Source organism: Mytilus californianus, unplaced genomic scaffold, assembly GCF_021869535.1.
Source record: "Mytilus californianus isolate M0D057914Y unplaced genomic scaffold, xbMytCali1.0.p SCAF_3, whole genome shotgun sequence".
Taxonomy (NCBI): Eukaryota; Metazoa; Mollusca; class Bivalvia; order Mytilida; family Mytilidae; genus Mytilus; species Mytilus californianus.
In genome coordinates, this window is record NW_026262679.1 from 37,751,909 (window position 1) to 37,775,632 (window position 23,724).

The following is a 23,724-nucleotide window of genomic DNA, read 5'->3' on the forward strand; positions in this document are numbered from 1 at the left end:
TGTTTTACAAAATACAAACCTGAAACCAGTATATATATATGCTAACCAATGTTTTATTATTGTAATTTCCTAAGTTCATATCTTTATCTATAAAATTCACAAAATGACAATACAAACTGAAACTGAATCGACTCCACTGAAGTTACTCATAGTTTTGCTCCTGTCAGATAAATTGATAAAAATGTTGACATATGAAGAGTATTTACGAAATGAACCATTTAAATCGGGTTATATTAGTTGTTAGAAAATATGGGTTTGACACACATCTACTGCGATATGGTATCTTGCTTGACACTTCCTGAATTACAGACAATTACATCTCAGTAATGATTGAAGCACGTCTTCATATCAAAAATCTTTAGGACGTATTCTGTCACCATGGAACTGTTCTTACTTGTCAAATATCTGTGTCGTTTGGTTTCTTTGGTGACACGTCGCGTGGAAACCTCTGGAAAAAGATAATATGCTAATTATTTGCTTGACTTGGATTTGTTTTTTTCGAAAGTTGTGAATGTAGATTGTTGTAGAAGTTCAACATATCTTTACAGTTTGTTTTCTTGATTTCTAATATTTAATATTTGTGAAACGAAAGGTAATATTCAACACTTTTATTGCAGCTTGAAGTAAAGTGTGGTAACAGGACAGAAATAGACAGTTTAAAGAAAAAAGAAGAAAACAATAACAAAAACAAATCACCCTACCACATTAAACTTATGTTACGCAATTCCCACAGAAAAAATGGTTTCGGCAATCAAATGAAAGTTAATAATGAATCCTATAATGATTAAATATCACTATATATTCACTAAGTATCATTTATTTGATTATTTATGTCTGAATTCGTTTTCAGATCAGTATGTATGCGTTTTAGTACTGATTCCGGTTTTTTCTGGAATAACCTAAACGAGGAATGTTTGCGCCAACAGGTTTGGGATTTATATATTTGAATGATCCAAAGCAACTGCATATTTTGTGCTCGGTAACGTATTAATGTAAGGTATATATCGAAAATTTGCTGAAAAACACCAAACGTTAAGCAATAATACTAGAACTTTAGAGGGGATAAATGTCGGCAGAGCTAACAGATACATATATCTACCCATTTGTTAGATTTGGCAATGTCAGTGTTTTGCTATGGGAAACTCCAAAAAGTCAGCTGGACGACAAAAAGGAAGTAACATGCGCAGGAGTTACGGATACTGCATACAAGATGCCCACTTCCTTTTGTGGAAATGACAGTCTATATTATGGTAAACACAATAGACATTGCATAATGGCATTAAGGTAGAAAGATTTTGTGATAGTTCATTGAAAACTTGCCAATTGTTGTATAAGGAATACGGTTTAAAATTGCCGACTCGACTGGGTGAATATGAGCATGTTTTTCTATTGGGAACCTTAAACCATAAAGATAACAAAAAATACAACTGTAGATAACTACTACATATAACACAGCATTATATTTTGAAAATATTTTGTGAACATTTTACCGAAACCAGTCATTAGTTTAGAAGGGGTCGTTGATGATGTCTTCCCTCTTTTAAGGCAATGTCATGTCATGTCCATACAGGTCTTTTTCTGGGTTGACAATTGGAAGCAAAAAGAAACAAAAGCATTACACTCATTTATTATCGATTGCTTTGACATGAAAACATATACGCACTTAGAATCTATATATTGAACAGTAAAGAGACTGAAATTATGAAGAAAAAAATTAGCGTCCTTGAAAAATCGGCAATTTACATCAGTATGACAAACTAACCTATAACAGAAACCATTTTTTAGACCGTGACACATCGCTGTTTTTCTCTCATGTTTACTACCCAATATCTAATCAATTAAGCTCGATATCCCACCATGGAAAATGAATTACAAAACATGATAAATGTGTAATGTTATATTTCATTTATGTTTTATTGAGTGTTGCAAGAGTTTGTCAAATCAAACGGCGGGAGTAATTGCCGGAGGCGGTACACGGATGCAGACATGAAAAATGACATTAACAATTATGACCTGTTGTAACTGTATTTAATCTCTTGTTGCCTCCACTGTCTACATCCATGTTATATATGCATGTAAATAAAGCAATGTGACATCATAAACAAACAAGTACACAACGGCATGCAACATTCAGACGTAAACGAATCGACGAGACTGAGAAGTCACCAGAAAGAGATATATCCATTTGAAAAACTGCAAAAAAAAAGAAGACAAGTCATCAACATTAAGACAGCAACCAAACAACACATGAAAACCAAACAAAATAGACATGTAGAGGTCATGAACGATGGACAAGCGTCAACCTATGTATACACATTTTAATATTTCCGAGTTTAGACAACTTATGAAAAAATATATATATTTAACAGAGACGATAAAATATCGGACTTATATTATTTTAAATAAGTATACTTCAATTGAGGTTAGTGTTCAATTTTCTCGCAAAAACTAGTCAATCTTGATTACCAACGGAGATTTATCGGGACCGCTAATTCCAAAACAAATTGAAATTATTACCTATGATTCTGACAAGTCTTTCCCGAGACAAGTCTTTTACACAACAAAACAAACTCGTAGCTTTATTCATTAAAATTTTTTCTTTCCTTTTTTTAAACAAATTGCCATACAATATAACATTTTAGGGCGCCTATGGAGCGAATGTCTTTGAAATGAAATGAACAATGATTTTTGTGGTTCTTTATCTGGATTATTGATGAAAATGTCTAAAAGAACAAAAGGACTATAAAAGCCAACGCAAATGTTCTTAGCGTCTACCTCGGCATTATTCTTTTAAAAAGAATGTGCGGGTTTTTAGACTATTTCCTGTGTTCATCTGGTTTCGTTGTCTTTGCATAGATCTTTGACATATTTTATGTTTAAATATAGATACTATTGCATGGAAAGAGGGTGTAGTTTTGCTGTGTTTAAATATAGATACTGTTACATGCTGAGAGGGTGTTGTTTTGCTGTACGCTTGAATAAATCTTTTGTAATCAGATTCATATTCGTATTAAACATTTGTCTTGCGCAACCAACACTATTAATCAGGAACAAATCTGGATGTCTGCTACAGTTGGTTGAACGACTGAGTTAAAGTACAACTGACATTTAAGACGTAAAACTTTAATACATCTTATTTGAGGTTAAAAAGTGCCAGAAATTTACAAACAAAAATTATTATGGGATGTCATATGAGGAGAACAAATGACCACAGTAATTTAATTGTTTCGTGAATATTTAATTTTTCAATCCATTATTGTGTGTTCTAAAATAAAATTAGAAAGAGTTAATTTGCAACATGTTAACCTTGTATACAGAACCCGTGTTTAAAATTGTGCAAAAATTAATAACGATATAAATTTAAAGAGAATAAAATTCCCTTTGCAGTTAAAGTCAATTGCATGTGTTATTTACAAGATGTTTGCCTTCATTTTAGGCGTGACTGCACATAGTAAAGACCTATTTTTGTTTCCTTTTCATATGAACGATGACTTGAAAATGAAACAGGTTATGATACTCTATCATAGATGTGACCATAATATTTTCTGATTTCGCGTTGTGTATAAGCTAACAAATTAGCAGATTTATAAATATGTTTGATAGATTTAAAATATGTATGTGATAGTTTTGACATGATATGTGTTGTGAACAATTATTTATAGTTCTCTCTGCATGGTTCTTGAATGTTGAAACATGGCACGCTGTTGTTTCTCTCAAAACACAGACTCAAACTCCTGTTTTCCATCTTCAGAGTCTTAACAAACTCTGTCAGAGGAACTATGTTTTCTATGTTATAAAGAACAAGAATGGCTGAAGCAAATATGGCTGATGAAGTTATTTAACCCACTTCAGCCTATAAGGTCGGTTAAATTAAGTATTTACTATATAAAAAAAAACTATTTTATAGCTTTATGCAAAATAAAACCACAGGCTGAATGTATGAATTCAAACCCGTCGGGTTTTTGTACCTCTTCAAAAACTGCAACCTGATTTCGTTCCGATTTGCTATTTCTTTTGGTCATGGTATTGTCTATCCTTCATCGACTTTTATCATTATTGGTTGTCTCTTAGAAAATGTTACATTATTCTTTACTAAAACATTTCAACGGACATAGTTTATAGTTGTCTCGTTGAAAATCATACTCTGGTGGATAGTTGTCTCGTTGAAAATCATACTGTGGTGGATAGTTGTCTCATTGAAAATCATACTCTGGTGGATAGTTGTCTCATTGAAAATCATACTCTGGTGAATAGTTGTCTCATTGAAAATCATACTCTGGTGGATAGTTGTCTCATTGAAAATCATACTCTGGTGGATAGTTGTCTCATTAAAATTCATACTCTGGTGGATAGTTGTCTCATTGAAAATCATACTCTGGTGAATAGTTGTCTCATTGGCAATCATACTCTGGTGAATAGTTGTCTCATTGGCAATCATACTCTGGTGAATAGTTGTCTCATTGGCAATCATACTCTGGTGAATAGTTGTCTCATTGGCAATCATACTCTGGTGAATAGTTGTCTCATTGGCAATCATACTCTGGTGGATAGTTGTCTCATTGAAAATCATACTCTGGTGAATAGTTGTCTCATTGGCAATCATACTCTGGTGAATAGTTGTCTCATTGAAAATCATACTCTGGTGGATAGTTGTCTCATTGAAAATCATACTCTGGTGAATAGTTGTCTCATTGAAAATCATACTCTGGTGGATAGTTGTCTCATTGAAAATCATACTGTGGTGGATAGTTGTCTCATTGAAAATCATACTGTGGTGGATAGTTGTCTCATTGAAAATCATACTCTGGTGGATAGTTGTCTCATTGGCAATCATACTCTGGTGGGTATATAGTAAACCACATCTCTTTATTCCTTATTAATAAATCTGACAATAAAGTTACCCGGAACTAACTACTTTTTATAAATAAGATTTCTACTTTTAATTTATTTCAAGTTGAGACAAAGGTAGTCTAAACATTTTAAAAGAGACGAATAATTTATAAATCTTTTACCTTAAATGTATGACTTTCAATAGAAAAATTTTTTTGAAATGAATTGAATTTCATACCTCATGACAAGTGGAGGGAGGTATATTTCTTTCATTATGTAACACTTTTATAAAAAAATGTATATACTACAAACTAAAGCGACTGTTTTGCTTCGTTTACTTTGTATCTCAAAATAAAATATTATAATTAGACCCTAGTATAGAGAAAAAAAAATACTCGAAACAAACGCCCTAATAATTTGGAAGTTCTCTAGATATTCATAAGGTTTTGCATACAAGACCATGCCAAGGTTTAAGTGTCTGAACATCCAAAGTAGATATATGTAGCTGATTTATTTGAAAAAAAGAATTTAATAATGTTAAACTATTAAGTTGGAGGGCAAAATGCATAAAATGAATGAAGTTTCGCAAAAGAAATACATTGAATCTTTTTTTTTATATCAAGAATGAGTGTATATATAGGAGTAGGATCAATTTCCTCTTTGTTTCACTCACAAGGTCAAAATCTGAAAGATGTCAAATCTCACTGCAAATTGACTTATAGATAGCCTATACTTTAACTTTGATTTTACATTTTTCCATATTATTATAAAATCAACATGTAATTCAGTGCTTAATGTTGCTGCGTCGAAGGCTTATTCAGACAAAATTGCAAATCTTACATGTTTTTGCAGCGAAGGACGTCGCTTATACCAAAATGAAATATTTTGTACCCGAAAGACAATGCAAAGCTTTGCTTGCAACACATTTTTTTTGTATTTACTTCTTGCACATTTTTGGAATAAATTCAATATCTTACATAATTTTCGTTTTCAGCTATCTTCAGGCGTTTATGGTTTGGTGATCTGGTTATAGAAATAAGCCACGATATTGTTAGAGCCTTAAAGTACAAACATTAGGCTGTGATACTTTAAGTAAAGATTGAAATCCTTTTTGAAAATGGCCCTTGTGCGAAATAAATGTGTGTATACTGTCACTCCAAAACTTTCCCTTTCCCGTAATGAAATATTACCAAAAGAAATAGTAATGACCCCTAAATATGTTTTTGCTGTAAGACATAGTAAACATCTAAGATGTCTGTTCGTTCTGCGGTATACAGTTTAACATATTCCTCTTAAAAAAATAAATGGGGAATGTGTCCATGGGACACTGATGATGCCCCCGCTTGCATATAACGTTATAAAGGGACATAACTCAAGAACGGTAAAAGTGATGCTACCCAAATTCATACTTGATCTGAGTTTTGTGGAACTAAGCATTGTGTGTAAGTTTCATAACATTTAGTTGAGGCAAACTTTAGTTAGAGAACGGAAACGGAAAATTCAGCAATTTTTCCATTTGTAAAGGGGCATAACTAGAGAAAGGTAAAAGTGACGCCACCAAAATTCAAACTTGATCTGTGTTTTGTGGTAATAAGTATTGTGTGTAAGATTCATAACATTTGGTTTAGGCAAACTTTAGTTAGAGAACGGAAACGGAAAATTCAGCAATTTTTTCATTTGTAAAGGGCAGAACTCTAGAAAGTTAAAAGTGACGCCACCCAAATTCAAAATGGATCTGTGTATAGTATACTTGCCAACCTCTGACAATGGAAAATCATGTCATGACACTGTATACGTTTCATAACATTTGGTTGAGGCAAACTAAAGTTAGAGCACGGAAACCAATTTCGTGACGTACGGACGGACGGACGTACAGACGAACAAGGGTAAAACTAAACGCCCCCTCCGCTACGGTGTGGACATAAAAAAGAATGTTAAACAAAATGCTTGGATATTCATATGGTTTTCCAATATAGATCTGACATGTCGTTGCCGAGGACATTATGACCGCCACTGTGGCACATAAATTTAACACAGTTTCTCGAAGCTGTTTCACTGCTTAGAGAATAATACATGATACATATAATATGAGGCTTTTTATTTTTATTAATTTTGCCTCTGATTAAAAACTAACAATAGCTCTTACATGTACACTGATTATTTCATATATATACATGTAGAACATATTGCAAGCATACACTTTTCCGTGTATTTTCTTTGTTCTGGCCATTTCATCCTATACACATATATACAGTTCCATATGCATACTTCCCCCATAACTCGTTAAAATTAGAATTTTAATCGCTGTGTAATTTTTAAGAATATATTGGAACTTGTACGTGTACATTGCTTAAATACCTTTGATTGTGAATTATATTTATCTTAAATATACACTATATGAGGTAATAATAGTTTTCATGACGTCCTTGTAGTCCTAATTTAAAACAAAGTCAGCATGTTTGCTGTTGGTTCTTAATTTATCCTTATACAAAGTGTACTCGGAAAACTTCTGCCTTAAGCATTTATCATTTAATTATTTAAATACTAATTTATATGAGATGTCATTGTATGTTTTCTGGTCAAGTTATATACAGTAAGTAAGATAAATGGTTGCAAATAACAAACTCATTTTTTCTCAGATCTACTGAAATTTTTGGCGTTGAAGAATAGCACCTTCACGAATTCATACAAACTAACGGTAAGTTTATGATGAACGCAGACAATCAGACGCGGTACGTGTCCTGAAGGTGGGAAAGGAAAAGTTAAACAGGTACGAAATCAAAAATCCTCTTGAAAATACGTCAAAATATTTGTAAACTGCCTTTTCAAGTGTCTATGCCTTTACGATTCCTCAAATACCAACACATGCCTTAGTATATAGACAGAAACTAACGTTCCATCTAGGTAAACAAACTATAAACTCTGTAATCACTCCAATGATGAATTGTTTAAGCAGGTTTTTAGCGTGGTGATATATTCCTGTATATTCCTACTTGTAAGTCACATTCATTCCATTCGATATGTCTCGTTACCTATCCGATAAAGGTATGTTAGAGCCAATAGGTCAAAGATCATCGTCTGACAAACTATCACTGTTTTTCTTTTGTGTGGCCAATAATATGTAAGTATTAATTGTAAATCAGCATGACTTTCAATATTCTGGATTATAGCACTGTTGAGAAAGTCCTCGGAAGGTATCGATAGCTTAGCCACAAACTTGTTAAATTCTACCAAAGTAGTACTTAAGAATTTAATGCGAAGGCGTGAAAGCGCCGTCTGGTGTAATTATCATCAAATTGACGCCAAATAAGTGGTGAAAATATGTTCATCAAAGTTAAAAGGTGACAGGGAAAACTGGACAACACTATAATGTTTATGTTGTAATAATCAGTTGTAAGAATCTACAGGAGTGATGTCTTGATGACACATAAATAAATTTAATAAATATAAAGCAATGAACAAATGAAAACGAAAAGAGAGAAAAGCATTCGGAAGAACAACGGCAATAATCGAATATAAATAAACGAAAAAGTGTTTTAAAAAAAATCAGCCCGAAAAATCTTACACTTTAAGCTATAAAATCAAACAAAATTTATAATAAAATTATAGTGTTTTGTCATATGATTTTAAGGTATACAACGATTGTTTTAAAATTATAATATGTTACATTTCATATTCCTGTAAGTCTTTGTCCCATAAACACTATGCATATAGATGAGGCAAAAGTTAGACAAAATAGTACACATTTCATCTATCAATGTCTAGCAAATACAGAGAAACGGGCGAATATAGTACCACAAGTCCAAAATCATAAGTGCTTGAACAAAAATAAAACCTGCATGCATGCATTAAAATCTACAAAGAAAGAAAAAATTAAAAGACATTAGCTGTAAAAGAAAACTGTTAACTTTTAATCAATATTCCAGATACCTATTATAGTTTTAGAGTCGGTATTGTTATAATAAACATCACTCTATTCTATCGGGTTCCATCTATTCGATCTAGTTATCTTCTCGCGGAAAACCTCATTAGTCGTGTATCTCAGTTTTAAGTTTTATGCGGCTTTTTTCCCCATGCAGATTATTGTTTGTCATTGTCCTTCCGAGACATTCTTTGATACATGTATTTTTTCGTGCAATTCTATTTATGCTGATTATTTGCATCGATCTGTTCGCTGATCTGTCGTTTCGGCTGAAGTTTAGAGACACAACAGACAGTTTACTTCATCATTCTGTAATAACACTTGAAAATCATCTGTAAATGTGTATAAATGTTTATAGAATGATATCGTATTGCCATATGTGAGGATGATTACCTCTTAATATTCATAATCTTTGTTTAATTTAACGATAAACTGTCATTTATTAATCTTGACCCGGAAGTGACATATCGATTGATTAACAAAACATGCAAAAACCACGCCAATATGATAAATCTTGAACTCGATAACGATATAACAGAATAACTTAATAATATTTAGTCCCCAACGAGTTTTTGAAGAAATCTAATATTGCACCTCTGAGACTTTTTATTTACCTCCTTTTGTCTCAAACAATTAAAAAACACAAGTAAGACCCTGAAATACAATTTACCCTGAAAAAGTCATTTTTGATCTTCTTGCAACTACGGTGATAAAATTATTGCTTCTAACTCTTAATCATCTTATACAACAAGAGTCAATATTCTAAGACACGAGATCATTCACCTGAAAACAGAGGTAGAATTTAAGTACACCCTAAATTCTTTTTAAAAAACGTAAAAAATTGTTGACATGATGAAGACCCAGAACAATAAACAAAAAAGGAAAAAAATGAAACATGACAGTGACACGTGCGAACATTTTTGGGCGTAGACCCAGCGCCAATTGTCTTGTTCCAAAATTAATGACCTACAAGAAGAAATTATAATTCGACACTTTTTAAAACTGTGTACACTATAATATACACCATATTAGTCATAAGTATAATCATATTTTTTTGTTCGATATACATTTTTAGGATGTATGAATGGAAGTTTTGTTCTCTTATAGTTCACAAAAAAAAACATGCTTATGTTGGTGGGAAAATATTTTTGGAGGCAAAGGGTCGCTCATATTTTCGTCAACATGTTATTAGAAAGTTGGCATTTCACGAAAATGTCAAAATCATGTCTAACTGAACATCACTTTGTCGTGAAGAACTTTTTTTTTTACATTCAGAAGTGTATCATCTACGAGCATATTTTTGGTAAAAAACTGGCGGTGACATGGGTATACATATGTGTATAAAATTCACACCAATCAACGAATAAAAACAATAATATGAAATAAACAAATTATCAACAAAAGGAACGATGAAGTTTCGGCTTTTTTTAATTCTAGTTGTGTTTTGGTTTAAATATTTTCATACTTTAATTGAAATAATCTGATGTACAATAGTACAAAAAAAGGATAACTGGAATTATCAAAAACATTGGGCTGTATACAATAGCACTAACCCCTAATATCAAAAACATTTGGCTGTATACAATAGCACTAACCCTCAATATCAAAAGCATTGGGCTGTATACAATAGCACTAACCCGCAATATCAAAAACATTGGGCTGTATACAGTAGCACTAACCCCTAATATCAAAAACATTGGGCTGTATACAATAGAACTAACCCCCAATATCAAAAACATTGGGCTATAAACAATAGCACTAACTCCTCAATATCAAAAACATTGGGCTGTAAACAATAGCACTAACCCCCTATATCAAAACATTGGGCTGTATGTACAATGTCAATAACCCCATAATATCAAAAACATTGGGCTGTAAACAATAGCACTAACCCACAATATCAAAAAACATTGGGCTGTAAACAATAGCACTAACCCCCAATATCAAAAACATTGGGCTGTATACAATAGCACTAACCCCCAATATCGAAAGTCTTGAAGAGAACATTTGTAAGTTTTGACGCTCATATTCAAAATTTTCTCATTATTTCTTAAAATATCAATCTTACAGAAATAACATTATATGCTCTTTCTAAAATACTTGACATAAGTCAACTATGTATACAATTGTACTTTATGCGAACTCTGGGTGGAGATTTTCATGTGATTCCAAAAGCCTGGGATTTAAAAAAAAAGGTTAATGGTACATCATTTCACTTGCAATGCTTCTTAAAAAGTATACACGTACACAATCTGATATATCAAAAAGTAGTATGACTATATGCACTATATCTCTCGTCGTGTTACCACTGTACATCATGTTTGTGTAAGATTGATTGTTTTTCTTGGCTGAAGCAAACATGTTCCTCTATAATAGTTCTTTAGAAGACGGAACATTATCCGTTTCGATCATCAAGTCTGGACAAAGGTATCAAGGTAGTGAAGCAACATTAAATGTTCTATCATATTTTTCATAACCTACATTTCAAATTTAATATGCATTAAAATATCTTTTTTTTTATTTCAAGTTAACGATAAAGATATTTACACATCAAATTGAGGGTATAAACATTTATCAAAATCGTAATAAAGAAACAAAATTACGATTTAAGAGTCTGTATTTAAATAATTCAATATTCAAACATAAAGAAGTCCCGATTTTCAAGGTTCGAAAAGTTAGGTATAATTGTGTCATGAAGGATGATAAATTAGACATAGTATTGTATTTTGACCAAATAAAACTGCAAAAGGACGTTTCAAGTTTTAAATTATTCATTTCGATTGCATCTTAGATTAATATCTATTAAATGTTGCAAATTTAAAATCTTTATATCTATTTGAAATTATGACATTTGAATTTTAATGATTAAAGAAGAAAAATTGAACTTCTTTAAATCATTAGTATGATAACACGTCTATAAAGATGTTGATTACATGGTGGAACATATAAAAGAAATTTATTTTACAGCTCGAACGAATCTTTTGTATCAATTGTAATAATTTCTGGGCGATGTAACACATCCCGTCTATGCGGTTTTCTTATTTCGAATATTATTTGATTTTTTGTAAAGATATCTCTTTGCCATACATGTGTCTTGGATGTGATAAATATTAATTTTCATATAATTTCTAGTTTTTTCATCTTTTCTTCAAAGTTACTAACTTTGAAAGAAGGCGCCAAATTTCGTTTATCTGATTGTAATTTCAATTGAATTTCCGTATTGGAATATGAAGGGTACATACTCACAAATCACGACTCATATATACTATAGAATATACCCTTTGAATCATATAACTTTGCACCTTCATATAAATTAAGATAAAAAAAACTGTATACGATATTCTTCCAGTGAACTAGTTTATAGCTCTTCTGGCATAACGAATTCATTTACGATGACATAACATATAGATTTGGGTGAAATTTATGGTATCTATTCCAAAAATGTATAGGAAGGACATCTTTAACCAAAACCAAACTTCCAATATAAATAAAACTGTATATACTGTCTTTCGATTTTCATAATAGTTTTATATCTCATAAAAACTTACACTTTTACAATAATCATCGTTCATTAGATGTTGATTTCTAAATAATTAAAACAAATGATTGCAGGCTGGATAAACTTCATTGAAACAATTTAACTGATGTTCACTGTCAGTGAATTGCAAGAAATCATGATTTGGATTTAAGTTAAAATATGTATTCAATAGCATGTGTGTAGAACCAAAGTTGCAAGTCTTAGAATGGAAAAAAGAGAGTGAAGATATCGAGAAGGGAAATCAAAAACCATCAGTCGAATAACTTTGAAAATTAAGTCGTTGTGAATTTGACTGTTTCTTCTGACGAAAATCTTCGATATCTTTCCTGAGAGATTAATGTCATAAACGATTAACACCAGTAAGAAGTTACATTTTACTTTTGATCATTACTTTTTCTTCAACAAATTTTAACTGTAAATTTATTTGTCATTTTTTATTTTGTTTTCGAAACGGTTCATTATCCCGTTTGGACTAGTGTTCCTGATGGAGAAAGTACTTTAGTACTCTGATATTCCAGCAATTCTTTCTTTGATAAATTATTTACTATCCATTTAGGCACGATTTGTACTTTCCCAAGGTTTGATGCTTATTGATTGTGATAATGATAAAATCAATGCCTTAAAGTTTTAGCATCACCTCATTGATGGTTTAAAGAAAATATGAACATTAAAAAATAGAAATCAATAAACATAAATCTGAACGGACACGTTGGTAATTAATTGATATTATCTAAAGTTATTCAATTTTCGTCAATATGAGCGAATTTAATACGTTCAGAACAATATGCGACTGACACCGGTGATCGAATCGCATTCTACCATATCGGAACTATAAGTGAATTGAGCCACGAAATCACATGACCTTAAATAAATCTTGAGGTTTTCCGGTTGGATTATCATACGTTTTTCTTTGGGGAGTTTTCTAACAAACTTGTAACAATGAGTACCATTCAAGACCGCCATAAAGTAACATTAATGTTTCACAAAGTAAAAAGGTATATATCCTAATCATACATACGATCAGTGTTTATAGTTTAGTCGATTTGTTCGGGAATTCATGTAAAAATTTAATCAGTATTATCAGAACCAAACATCTAGTCATAACTGAGTGAAACTGAATCGGGTATTTCTTTGAATATATAATTTCCGACATAATAAAGTTGTAACTTGTAAGATCAACAGACAACTACATTGCTACAAAATTCTTACGACACTAAATTCCTTTCATTTATGACCCTCATCGTGTGATATTTCAATAGATATGTAAAATAATTGGGTAACTGTTTCGTTTGTAATCTTCAATATTTTCTTTGATTGTAATAAAACATAAATATATCCTAAATCTATAGTACGGTGAAAGAGTACTTTATTTAAAACCATCTCTCTCCTATCATAATCCCCCAACGGTATGAATATTACCACTCCACTCGTTTATTTATTTTTTTTCAAAATAAGATTGGGCAACATTTTAAGATAGTTAGAAATATTTTTTCCTAAATTCCATAGTAGTGAAATGCTCCTTTGACAGTATACTGTGAGCAGTTTACGCTAATCATATGACCAATGTAATGTAAATTCGCTGCCAATAACAAAAAATACATCGTTGTCACGTTTTTTTGAGTTTAGAAACGGTGACAATAATTAGTCAAATGATCCGATAATGAAAGACGTGTTCAAGTTTTGGACGATTTTCCTTAAAGAAAATAAGACATACCGGTATATCTTTAGAATTTTCTTTAAATGTTATCACTCAGTGTATTGAGTCTATGTAAGTGGATCATGTTTGTGTCGTTTTGACGTGATTCTTTCTAAAATATAAACATCTATTTTATCAGCAATCAAAACCGAGCTTCAGAGTTACTTTGAAACTACATACTCTAGTGGTGTTATAAATCAGACGTGGATACTGTAAATTTCCAACGATCTGCTAGAGAACATGCAATCTAAGTCTCTTTCCTAGTAAATAGTAAAACAACATTTGACTTCTATGACCTTAACAGTAGAATTTATCATTGAAAACATAAAGACATATTGAGATAAGTTGTATAACTTTGTTTCATGAAAAAGAATGGCTAATATAGATAAGATACATTGTTTTAGGAATGCAATTATCATACTTTGAACAAACAGTCTGATTCTTACATCATCAAGATGTTTGTTGTTTTATTGACAACTTATCTGTAACGATTGAGGGTCTTGGTTTTTTTCCCTCAAGACTATCGGTATTCCTATGGGAACCAACTGTACTCCCATTCTTATCGACTTGTTTCTTTATACATATAAGGCTTACTTATATACAGGAGCTTCTAATGAAGTCATTATCCTTTAACTTCATGTTTTACGGACGACATTATGTTTCGTTAGACGGTTACGGAATATCTGTATCACAATTGATCATGGATATGTTCAGTGCATCTGGTGCAATTAAAGTGGCACCTTTGAAGTTATTACTATCTTTACGTCGATACCTCTGCTGGTGGATTGTTAGTGCCTGATGGTATCACCAGCCTAGCAATTACAGATATTGTTTAATTGAAAATTCCAATTACCGGTATAACATTATATACTTTAGGTCCTTTTTATTTTACCGGCTCCTCATGGTTTTTTTTTATTAGAAATTGTATGTCCAAATATTTAGACCTTGAGCAGCATCATTGAAGAGACAGTATATGTCGTACAATTGGTATTGTTAATGTTATTATTCCAATTGTCGTAGCTATAATCCTGTCTTCTTTTACTCGATTGTGACATCTACGAATGTATACATGCCATGTTCAATACGACCGGTGTCACTATAGTGGAGTAGTTTCTACTAAGCCTTCTGTAGCACCTGAGATTACACAGGGGTTTTAGTTGGGTTTGAGTTGCTCGGTCTTTATTTTCTGTGCAGTGTTTTGTAAACTATTATTTGTCTTTTTACCATGGTATTTCGGTTTTTCTTCGACCAGCGATTTTTCGTTGTCCCAGTTATATCTTCTGCCTTTTGTTTCTGTCTTCATTTCAATTTATGCAGTTTTCTCTATATGTGTGTTTTTGTCTTATTTTCACCTGAGTTTTACTAGTATATCATAGTTTAATATTTTTTTATTCGTTTGGAATTAAAGCAACAGTAGTTTACCGATGGTCAAATCTCATAAATCGATTAAGAAGATGCAAATCAAGGTAACAAACAAAAACCGAGAGAAACTCCAAAAAAGCAAGACCAGATGAGTCGACAGGGTAAGCGTCAACACGAACTTTTTGCGTACCAAACTTTCAAACTAAATATGAATTATTACATGTAGAAATAAGAAGAGTATAGGGAAGCTTTTGTTTTAGAAGAAGAAATGCACCAATCCACAGAACATTACAAGACAGAAACAATCCAGAAGAGGACAAATATCAACACACAATAAATCAAACTACTGGCCTTTTGATTATAAAAATTTATTTAGTAATCGGAGTATAAGATTAGTTCTCGAAACACAAAATCGTTGGGAAAATGTCCAACATGGATTTTCTTTTATATGAGTACATCAATAAGAAAGATAATTAAGAAAATAATCTTTCTAGAATTTTAAATAGTCATACGTGAAAAAAATATTCGCTAATTAAGTTAGGTTATAGTATATTGCTCCGCATTCGACACCAGTCGGGATCACATGCAGTTCAAAACAGTAATTTTTATTTTCCTGTTATTAAGCCAATCAGTGTAAGACCATGCCACATGTGGGAAATATGTCTATATCTCCAGTAATATTGGAGATATTTACTATGAAATGCATGTTTACTACCAAAAAAAAAGGTAACAGTAGTATACCGCTGTTCAATAGTCATAAATTGATTAAGCGAAAACAAATCCGGGTTACAAACTAAAACCGAGGGAAACACATCAAAAATAAGAGGAAAACAACGGAACAACACAAACACTGAACTGTAACAGAAACAAACGCCAACATACACAGAAACGGACTATTTGATAACAACTGTCATATTCCTGACTTGGTACAGGACATTTTAAGAAACAATGGTGGGTTGAACCTTGTTTTATGGCTATCCAAACCTCCCGCTTATATGGCAATGTTAAAAATACCGCTAAAATGACAACATTTCGTGACAGGAATACAGTACAAATAAACGAAAGAACACTCAGGACAGAAAAATAAATAAATAAATAATATAATAGTACATTACAACATGTAACCACAGAATAACAACGGACACCTCCCAGGAATTTACGACAGTACACCAGTACACCACAAACGAAGTAAAAACTGCGCGTCACACGAATGTATCAACGCCACAAAAAGTGACGTATTTTTGTGACGTTTATATTATCACAGGTAAATTTCTAAACAATAGAATAGATTTGTTTTATTGTAGACACGTACAAGAATATAAAATTGGGATTGAGTTTGTAATGGTGTTAATTCATGTATTTTCTAGCCATCACTAAAACATCTTCAGTGATCATAAGAGTCTAGTTTGTATTTAACCTTGTCTGTGTAGTTTCTGTTGCACCAATTTCAATCCGTTTTAATATATAACTGTCATTTTATTTGACACAAGTTTTTTGAATAACACAGAACGTGAAGCAACTCAATAAAGATACCAGGCTATATATAGACGTAGGTCTACTACAACTGTAAGGAAAAGGTAAATCCACTATTCAGAAATAGAAGTCTTCAAATTTGTCATACAGTTTTGTATTGTATCACTCTGTACTGAGAATTGATCCCACAAAGAAACTGGGGTTCATTTATTTAAGATCTTCCAATGAGTCAAAACATCAGTAGCAACCAAAAAAGATCAAACAACAAGATAGCAAGAAAGATGGTCGAATTAACAAATAAAGTAGTTTGTGGAGTTGGTTAAGTGTTATCGAATTTAAATAGAAATAGCATAGACACTACAGCTGCTTAGTATAAGTGAGGAAAAATATTCGAATCAAAATACAACTTCAGTAGATCCATCTTCGAGATAATGACATGTCTCACTAGAGGCGACGATATTAACCTTATAAGTTACTGACAACACACAAGCGACGGATATATTCTATAATGACTTAGGAAAATTACTTACCGGTATATTCAAAACATATTAGCATAAACACTTGATGTCATGATTTCGTCGAATATCATTGGGACGATGGATAAATAGAGGTATGCAATAAAAAAAAGGAAACCAGAAGATCAATCAAAGATCATGTGTATAGCAGTTATAGACAACACAATAGAAGTTTAAGGAATATTGTCAGTATACAGCGTTATGGTTTTTAACAATTTAAATAAAGAAGTAAATGACGGGTATATGCATATTCTACTTACAAGATATGGGAATATAAATATGATGCGCTTTACAGAGTTATGAATCCTTTTAATATGTTCCCAGTCAGTACTGAAAAAAATATATTTACACAACCACTAGGTCGATGCCACTGCTGGTGGAGTTTACTTTTCGAGGGTATCACCAGTCCAGTAGTCATCACTTCTGTGTTGTTATGAAATATCATTGATATAGTAATATTTATAAATTAAGTTATATAGATACAATGGATAAGCGTGGATTCTTGAAAAAGTTTTTTTTTCATGAATCTACGCTTATCCATTGTATCTATAACTTAAACTTTTGTGTTCATTTCTTTTCAAAATTAAAGCGTTTTTCTTAATTAGAAGGTATTGTAAGTGAGTTTAAATAACCATGTTATCGTGTCAAACGATGCATTGATAAATCTCAGATCACAATTAATTGGTTAACAAAATACAAATATAACCCTTATACCTTTAAGATCTTTATATTATCAGGCATCTGAATATTATCTGTTTTTACAAAATAAGACATATTCGAATTTATTTCTAATAAAACTGAGAATGGAAATGGTGAATGTGTCAAAGAGACAACAACCCGACCAAAGAGCATATATAAAGTATATATAATAAGTATATTACCGAAACTTCTAGCACTCTAGGCACATCACGATTTTCTCGCATGGGAATTTGCGAACAAACATTTGTAAAATTATGTAGTAAAACAGAAGAAATCATACTATATTTATACAACAAAAATGGACAAATAGAATGTAATCATTTTTGTTTCATACATGTGAAATAGCCAATAATAATCCAAAAAATAAACGGTAAACTCGCTAATTATTACAAAAATATCCACTATAACATGCAAAATTAGAAAAAAACAGAATTGGGACAACAGAGATAATAGTGGGATTCGAACCTAAACCGACAAATCCCTATCTTTTAACTCGTTGATTTTAAGCATGCTAACCTCCCGGCTACCAACTTATACTATATGACTGCCCATTGTGTATATATAAAGGTACAACCCCTGTGTGTCCGATGTTCATTTATATATATATAAAATAGACATCTAAGTTGTAACCCATTGGTAGCCGAGTGTTGATGTCAGTCATTCATAACAGATTTCAAGGAAGGGTTCGATTCCCAGTGAAGACATATACAAATTACAAAGATTAAAGGTAAGTTTTTAAATTAATTCCATTAGTGAACAGAAATCAGTAAATTAGCCAACTCAAACTTAATTAAATTAGACACACAAAGGAAACAATTGAAAATAAACTGTTTACCAATCGTTGAGTTGTTCGAAAAACTAAGGACTTTCTACCCAAGGAATAGATAACATTACCTGTATATGGCAAAACCTTTCAGAATGTTGGGTCCTCAGTCCTCTTCATCTTCGTTCTTTATTTTTCCTTTTTCCTTTTTTTATTCGAGCGTGACTGGTTAGTCATCTATAGAAGAAATAAACGCGCGTTTAATCTACAAAAGAATCACCAGTGACGTTAGAATCATAAAATGAAAAAGGCCAAATAAACTACAAAGTTAAAGAGCATTGAGTACCACAAATTCCGAAAGGTTTCGCCATATAAAGCTAAGGCAATCTATTCCTTGGATAGAAAATCCTTAGTATTTTGAAAAAAACTAAATTTTTTTGGAAACAGTTAATTTATAATTATGTCTATATCAATGGTAATTCATATCAACACTGAAGTGCTGACTACTGGGCTTTTCGCACGTCTGGCGTACACAATTATAAACCTGGTATCTTTGATGAGTTTTTTACAGAGTGGAATATCCACTTAAGTCAATTTTGAATGTTACCAAACAAAAAGAAACAAGAAACTCAAGCAAGCACGAAGAAATAAGGTTTTAGTAAATATGCATCCCCTTTATACTACTGGTTCTACAACTACCATCACGAATTGGTTGTATATATGAAATAAATGGATGAATTTAGTTCTATCACATATTCCCATTGCCATTCATCTTCCATGAAACATTACTGGTTTTTGTGATGTTCCTGCATGAATGTGCCAATGCAACTAGAGTTTACTTGACATTACTAAGGTTATAAGAAAATTCATGCAATCAAAAGAAATGATAAATCATTATTTTGTTCTATAGCATTTGTTTAAGACACACTGGAAAGAATAATAAATGAATAAAATAGTATTTTGGTGGCTTCTAACAGAGGTTTTCTTTCTTTGTGTTGTTTTCAACATTTCAACAATAAACATTATAACACTGTTTTGAAAAATATCGGTTCCACGCAGTTACTGATTACTACTGCTGCTTAATTGAAAAGGAAATAAAAGGAATAGGGGTTTAGGATTCTTGTTAATTGGTTGGTGAGAGTTTTCTTTTGAACTCATGTGACAGGGCTTTTGAAGGATTAGGTCTGGAAAAGGAAAAAAACATAAGCAGAAGCGGACAACAAACTTACAAAGATTGCAATCCAATTATTTGATACAAAATACCATCTGAAGCATTTAATGATATACAAAAATATGTTTAGTATACTTAACCAGTTTGTTCCAGCTGTAGCCTTATCAGTCTAGATGATGGGAATCTGAGTTTTTGTGGAAATGAGAAACTTCATGTTAAACATCTTCAAATATAAATGATAGCTTTTCCTACAAATGTATCGGTTAGAAAGTATCATACCCTCTGCTGACCTTTGATTAGGGAAATTGAACTTAAAGCTCTAACATATACCCGAGAGAAATATGCTGATATCTTGTCTATTACATAACAGAGAAATGTTTAATATTCCAGCTACAGATAAAGGACTTAAGGGATACGATAATGCTCGAATCAGTTTGGTTCCACTTACGTCTTGACGTCAACGATATTATTATTTGTTATGCTAAATTAATAAGATTCAAATGTGAACGTAAAGACAAAATGTCGAGTAATATTACCTGAAATGCATAAATTATCAAAAAATATACTGTCTCACAACCTCACAATTAATTGGCAGTTGTAAAGTTTAATTCTAAAATTGTCATGGATTTGCTTCTAGTCACTGTATACTTTATATGTATAAGAAATAGAAGATATTTGAGCTGTTCATGTGATATAAACCTGGTGGGGTTTAGACCGGAGTATATGTAGTAAGTTTACAGTTTTACATATACATATAAAACAATTAAAGTCTGTTTAAATGGTTTGATATGACATTGTTATGGTAAATATTTTGACATATATATTCTTTAAAATAGTTTTATAAAAATAATGTCACAATGATTGAAAATATGATCAAGTATAATAATTGATATATTATTCTCCTCCTGTCATATCTGTATGACGTCAGAAATTTTATACATTCTATAGTTATTCACTGTTTATAAGAATGTGTCCTTTGCAGCAGTACAAATTATATGTATTGGAAAAGATAAAAGACCAGTACAAAATAATTATGATTAAGATAATGTCAAATATTTCTGAATTATGACAACTGGATGAGATTTTTTATGATATGCTTTCTTTTGATCGAATGAGTACTCGTTCAGTTAATTTCTACTGTCTCAGTCCCATACGAAATCAAAAGTGTCTTTAACTGGCCCGACCACTGACAAGTTGGTCGCAATAACTACCTACACAACCTTACAACGACTATTATATTCCTGTCTTAGTACAGGTATTTGACAAGAGAAAACTTCCCTCCAATCTGACAAATTATCCATTAGTAATATATTCAGTTTCCTCGCATTACTCTAGCTTTTCAAAAGACAAATCTACCCATAGAAAAAGATACCCTTCAAGATCAGTTTGCCTATACTTTTCCCATATTTTGGTATATCCTTTACTCATAAACATTCAAACATAAAAATGACGTCCTCCAAGATGTTTTGTTTTGTTCTTAATGACATCTCCCTAGTATTTCTCCCTGTGTGTTTTGTTGAAGTATATTTTTTTGGTTGTATGCCTCAATAAATTAAAAGACGTGTAGAGTTATGACAGGTGACTTGACACATACATGACATACCTCCCTCAGTTATTATGTACAAATATCACTGGTCATTAGAGATGTACTCATTGGTCATTTCACCTTAACAAGGTATTTATGATGGACTTCCTTCTTGTATTCAGTTGTGATATTGAAATAATTTCCCGAGTTTGAGTAAATGGACAATGTGACTATGCCGTACAAATAGGTATTGATTGATCAGTTTATATTTCGTCTATAAATTAATCGTTGCGAGATATTTTTTATAAGTGGGCTATAGTTACAAATATGTCCGTCAGTCCATCAAATATATGTCTGACCTTCTGAATGTTTTTTTTTTCGATTTATTTTTTTGTTCAACTTTTCAACAGCTTTCATATTTTGAATACAATTCTTTTCTACTGATAACTTGCAAAACCAGAGATCATTCTTTCAAATGGTTTCCAGGCAATTGCTTCAGTGATAAAACATTTTTTACGGCAGACACACATTTCGTCTACAAAAGACTCATCAGTGACGCTCGCATAAAAAAGTTAAAATTACCAAACAAAGAACGAAACGGAGCTGAAGACCATTGAGGACCAAAATCCCGGACAGGTTTGCCAAATACAGCCATGGTAATCTATCCGTATAGGGTAGACAACCTTTAGTATTTTCGAAAAATTAAAAGTTTTGTAAACAGCTAATTTATAACTATGACCATATCAATGATAATTCATGTCAACACGGAAGTGGTGACTACTGAAAATTTGACTTTTTATTTATACAATGCATGATCTAAATGCTTTTTTGTAGTTGATTTTTTAAATATATAGTATAATATATATATATGCATGTATTGTATATACCTTTTTTTATAGATAAGCTTGCTTTTTTTTATTTTGCACATTAAATGCATAGTGTATGTAACTTTTGGAATTTTTAAAGAATGCTCAAAACTCCCTGGAGGAGGAGGAGAGTCTAGGAGAAGCTTCGCTCATTGCAGGTCAGCTTTTCTCTGTTGACTTTTTGATTTTTCTACTCTGTTAACTAGACCATCATAAAATTGTTTCTATCTATAAAATTTCTTTTAATAAATCTCGATGTAATTTAACCTATTAAAGTCGTGTTACACTTGCTTTTTCAGCAATAAAACTTGCAAACATATACAATGTGAACATGCAAAGAATTACTATGATTTCTGTTCGTTTTGGAGAAAGTGTGATTGGTATTGTTCTGAATCACAGTTTTTGACTTATCTTTCGTAAAGGCCTAATGAAATACTACATGAAGAATATTTTAGTTATGGCTGCAGATATTAGACGAAACATCTTCTTTAAACAAATAGAATATTTCTAGATTTAATAATTAAACTTATCCACCTCAACTCGTTCTTACTAAATCCAAGATTAAAAATAAAGGTGACCACTGTCCTTTTTAGACATTGATAGTATAATTTTCCGTGAAAATCTTCATGCCTTATTTTCGGCACAATAATTATAGTTGCTTTTTGTGAATGGAAGAATTATCAACGTAAGTTGATTATTTATTTATTGTAAATAAATAAAACACAATCTCGCCGAGTATAAACAGTTAGTTTTGAAATATGGCTATTCTTATGAATCGCTATAATTATCAATATTTTAAATAAATCGAGTCTGTATATCAAGGTGTTTTACAACTGTAGCAATTTTCTTAAATTATTTAATCATTGATTTTTTTAATTTATGAATTTTTAAAGTTGTTTTATTTTGGTAAAACTTTCCGATGAAAGTGCAGCATATAAGTGCAAACCTATAATCCATTAATAAAATGTACAAACTACATAAAACAGAATAAGCTGTATGGTTCCATGCGTGCTTGCTGCTCTATTGTTTCACCGTGTCGGAACTTTATCGGCTTCTTTATTCACTTAAACAAAAAATAAAGCTTAACGAAAAAATAAATAAAAAATATATATAATAAAAAGCAAGTCTTAAATATTTTATCTTTCAACTTTTTTTCACAGATCTGGACATAAACAAGGGGAGAAGATTCAAGGGTTAATACAAACCATAACCTGTTCTTCGAGAATTGCATTCTCCAAACATGCACAATGGCATTTTACTGTCAATTTCCACTCTGCACCTCGTTACTTCAGTACGTCTTTGCTAAATGATCTGTTATCATAGAAGACATAGACTCCTTATCATTGAGATACATATCATCTCTA

General features: G+C 31.6%; 1 long non-coding RNA gene across 1 annotated transcript; it reads right to left on the reverse strand.

The window, feature by feature from the left end:
• Nucleotides 1-73: 73 nt before the first annotated feature.
• Nucleotides 74-23,700, reverse strand: LOC127733542 (uncharacterized). Its single transcript, XR_007997113.1, has 3 exons — nt 23,572-23,700; nt 18,930-19,035; nt 74-448 (listed from the first exon to the last, which is right to left on the reverse strand). It is a non-coding gene; the product is annotated as an uncharacterized LOC127733542 (long non-coding RNA).
• Nucleotides 23,701-23,724: the final 24 nt, after the last annotated feature.